Consider the following 4,792-nt stretch of genomic DNA (forward strand, 5'->3'; position numbering starts at 1 on the left):
TCGAGAACAGTTACTATCTTCATATATATGGTTAAACGTTACCCAGCCATTGACCTTCGTCTGTGCGAATGCGCACAGATTGCCCGAAATCTTACGGGAATCGTCACCTTAGTGTGGGCCAGAATTGAGTTGATGGGCAAACACCTATTACGTACATTACGTTTGTGGATTGTGGCCGGTTGGAAATGTGAGTCTCACGGGAAGCGTGTAAGAGATAAATGCCTGCAGTCGCGGTATTCATCTGTGTCCTCGGTGGCTCAAATGGATAGAGCGTCTGCCATGTAAGCAGGAGATCCCGGGTTCGAGTCCCGGTCGGGGCACACATTTTCAGCTGTCCCCATCGAAGTGTATCAACAACACCTGTCGGCAGCTGAGGGTTTCAATTAACTATCAATTGTGAAGGGGATTCGAAGAACCCTTTGCCAGGCACTTAAATGTGATTTGCAGAGTATCCATATAGATGTAGATCAAAGCTCGTCCCGTGACGCACGTGCACAAAATGATTCATACTGCAAACATACTCGCCGATAACACTGACGAATAACGAGTGCTGCATATCCAGGTTAGACAGATCGGCTTTTCCTGCCAAGAAGAACAGGGAGTTGCTATCTAGGAACAATTCCAGCCAGAGGAAGGGTTGAAAAGTGCTCCTTGGATTGCACACTAAACGTAAATAACGAAAATGCATTTTTGGTAAAAATTGGACAAAGCATAATCCTGTGCTCTCCGTATTGCATTAGCCGTTTTGAATATTGAAAATCTTACTGCAGATTCGTGTTCAGCGACATTAAAAATATACATGTAACCCTCAGTTCATGCAAATCGAAGTAATAATATAACTAAAAGGTTTCCCTAGACGTTGAACTTTTTTTTTTTTTTTTTTTTTTTTTTTTTTTTTTTTTTTGAGAAACAATTTTCTCAGAACGGCATGCAGCATTAACTAAAAATGGTTCAATCTCTTAACTTCTACCTCTGACCCAGAAAAGTAAACACTTTTCTTAGGAGCTTATACCTATAATATATGACACTGATTAATATTAAGTAATTTTTGTGAAGGCATAAGGAGTGAAACAAACCACCCAAAAAATCGAACTCAGAGTTCGAATTAGTACCGTATCGTTAAATTTACGGTTGTTTCATTGCGGTTAGGTATGCGCTCCCATAAATTTTATGTACCATCGACTGATGTTTTCCATTTTCAATTTCAGAGAAGTAATTTAGTATCAACTGATGTCATCCATTTTTGATTTCAGGTAACATCTGAGAGGCCACACTGCACGCAGTCCGCGTGATCAAATCATAATTGCGGGCGCCATTTTTTTTTTACTGAAAATCTAAAATAAAGCTCATAGTATGATCACTCGTAACTCCCAAACAGATCCTTCAAGTGTATTTTCACTGTCTCAAAAAAAATATATAACATTTTTTGCTCATTTGAATGAGAACCTGGCCGTAACGCCGGAATATAGTCACGAGATTTTTTTCGGAGACGCTGTACGTTCGCGAGAAGAATTTCGTTCTGCGCGTGTCGATGGACGTTCTACAGATATTACTGTTTGTGTGTTTGTGTGTGTACTACTCAGTCGTGCCATTCGAGTGTACATCTTTGCATAGTTTTCCTTTGACGGTGTAAACAGTGTTCGGCTCAGTTGCTAACTGGCCAGTTGAGTGGTTCCGAAGTTGTCGGATGTGCGGTGCGTTCTGTCTGCTAGGATAACAACAGACTGGCGTGGTGCGATGGCAGAAGCAGACACTGAAGGAGCTAGCTGCTGGGACGCCAGCGAACAATTTATGCCAAGTAAGACGAAGAGAACTATTCTAAAATTACGAGCCGCCTCAATAGTGTTTATCATTAGTAAATCTTGTAGTTGAGACTGCCACCAATCTACAATAACTGACATTTTTGCCTAGAGAGAGATTAGCGAGAAATACAGGATATCCCCCACACACTGAAATTTTGGTTGTGATGACAGGCCTATGGGCAGTGTAGCCCGAGATCTAAGGTTGGAAGGGGGTAATTTGATTGAGAGATGTTTACGCCAACGATTATTAATGCCGAGTAAACGTTGTGTAAGGAGATTTCCTTGTAGCGTAGCCTAGTGTTTCCGTCCGCGCCATGTTTAACACACTTTCTCTGGCTGTGTACAAAAGTCGCACAACAGCGACGAAAACTACGTTTCTGGTGGGGGGACGGGAGAGTTCCCTATGTAACTTTCACTACAAATTTTAGTAACCGCCGAAACTAGCCGAATTAGAAGCGTAATTTTAACTATATTTCCGTTTGTGGGAAAATAGTGATTCTCCTCTTTCGGCAGCAACTATAATATGTAGGCGACTTATTAGTTTCTTTTTTTTAAAAAAAAAAAACTCTGAATCATGATCTCAGTAGACGCAGTGCTTTTTACGTTGCTTGATCCGTGGTCGATAGTAAACAATGCAATGTATTGGTAAACTCTTTGAAGTGTGACGCGTGTTGCATAGACGGCGTCTGCAATGTTCGTAAGGCCAAGCTTGTATATATTCTGTGTCTGTTTAATTAAGGCGAGGAGGATAATGTTCAAGGAGCACTGCATTAGCAGTCTATGGAGAAATTGAGAATTTGGATCTGACGAACGGCATGCTCGGGCAGTTCGTGCTATTATGTTGACCACTGCGTAATTCGGACACAGTGATCATTGCCTCTCCCTAGTAACCAGGAGACTCGGGTGGTAATCCTGGTCTGGCACAAATTTTCAACAGTGCCTATTGTCAGATAATTTTATTAGTGGTCCGGTCTTAAATTGTGTTTTGTTCACGAAACGTCGTTTAGCTTTTTCATGGATAGCAGCTTTGGAAAGCGTACAGTCTGTACAGGTTACATTGATAATCACACGTCGTTAGTCCAAGGCAACTACAGCTACATAGTTTTACCAAGAACTTCTTCGTAGGTAGTTTCCCTGTAGTGGTATTTTGTTTTAGTATTTATAGACTGTAGGCTTGGATGAAATATGAAACACATATCCGAAGTTTCTGTTGATGCTGTAGATCCTGTTTTATCCGTGCTAGGGGCACAAACACTTCATCAAATACTGGAGGACACAATATGCCTCGAGATTTAGCAATTTTTCGTAATATAGGCCTAGCTTCGATATATTTTTCTCTAACTGTTGTTTGGATTTAATCTTAAAACACACTAACTTTTCCACCAGTTATTCTATATGTGGTTTCATCCCTTTCGTAGCATAGAGTTCCTAAACGGTCGATAATATTAATAATTTCCTTTCTCACTTTGATTTTCTGTAGAATCTCCTGTTTGTGGTTATTGCTAACCTGTTTCACATTTTCACTTTTATTATTTTTATTTTTCTAGTTTTGTGACTGGAAGCCAAATTTTCTTTGAATTCAGTCTTTCATTCTGAAACAGTTTCAGTTAAAGGTCAAGTGAAGATGGCGATCTATTTGAGGAGAATGGTTAGGAGATCTTTTATATTAGACGTACACAGGTCATTGAGATCCTTATCTATATAAAATTACTTCGAGTTCGATGTAGCCCATTCTCTTGTCATGATGTCGGCTGTATCGTAGCGTATTGTCTCGATTAGGTTGGAGATTTTGATTGAGAGTTGCAGAAGTCCACGAAAGTGATTACGAAGTCAAGACTATACTAACAGAACGATGTGTAGCGTAGACCAAAACGCTCTTTCTGTCCTTTTAAAATCTCTTTTAATTAAAAATAACTAAAGCTGCAAGATACAATTACAAAAACTGCTTTATGTAATACAGAAATCCCAGTCTATTGTTGTGTACGTACACTAATTTTTTGTCACCGAATATGTATTTTTTACTCATTTGCTGGATTCCAGTTTCCCGCTTTTTGCGGCGAAAACCCTTTCCCTGCGAAGGGCCCAATAGCATGTCGGTTATATTCGCGACTTTATCGACGATCAGTAATTTCATATAGTCTATCCACCGGCGTCATTGTTAACATCGAATATAGATTTAAGTATTAGGAAGGCCAATATGAACCTAACGCATGGGTAGGTCTAATGATGAATAAAAAAAAAAATTCGAATGCGGGTTAGCTACTACAAGCAGCACAGTGAACGCGTTATTGTGGCCAAGATAGACATGAAGCCCACACCTACCATAATCTTAAAAGTAGTCCGCAGATGAGGAAGAAATTGATGAAATGTGTGATGAGATAAAAGAAATTATTCAGATAGTGAAGGGAGATGAAAATAGAATAGTGACAAGTGATTGGAATTTGATAGTAGAGAAATGAAGAAAAGGAAACGTAGTAGGTGAATATGGAATGGTGGTAAGAAATGAAAGAGGAAGCCGCCTGGTAGGTTTTTGCCCAGAGCATAACTTAATCATCGCTAACACTTGGTTCAAGAATCGTGAAAGAACGTTGTATACGTGGAAGAGACCTGGAGATACTGCAAGATTTTAGATAGATTATATAATGGTAAGAAACCAGGTATTAAATTGTAAGACATTTCCAGGGGCAAATGTGTACTCTGACCACAATCTATAGGTTATGAACTGTAGATTAAAACTGAAGAAACTGCAAAAATGTGGGAAATTAAGGAGATGGGACCTGGATAAACTGAAAGAACCAGAGGTTGTACAGAGTTTCAGGGAGAGCATAAGGGAACAATTGATAGGAATGGGGGAATGAAATACAGTAGAAGAAGAATGGGTAGCCTTGAGGGATGAAGTAGTAAAGGCAGCAGAGGATCAAGTAGGCAAAAAGCCGAGGGCTAGTAGGAATCCTTGGGTAACAGAAGAAATATTGAATTCAATTGATGAA

The 4,792-nt window shown here is 39.7% G+C and overlaps 1 non-coding gene across 1 annotated transcript; it reads left to right on the plus strand.

Moving 5' to 3' along the window:
- The first annotated feature begins 246 nt into the window (after positions 1-246).
- Trnat-ugu (transfer RNA threonine (anticodon UGU)) lies at positions 247-320 on the plus strand. Its single transcript has one exon. It is a non-coding gene; the product is annotated as a tRNA-Thr (tRNA).
- Positions 321-4,792: the final 4,472 nt, after the last annotated feature.

Source organism: Schistocerca gregaria, unplaced genomic scaffold (assembly GCF_023897955.1).
Source record: "Schistocerca gregaria isolate iqSchGreg1 unplaced genomic scaffold, iqSchGreg1.2 ptg000607l, whole genome shotgun sequence".
Taxonomy (NCBI): domain Eukaryota; kingdom Metazoa; phylum Arthropoda; class Insecta; order Orthoptera; family Acrididae; genus Schistocerca; species Schistocerca gregaria.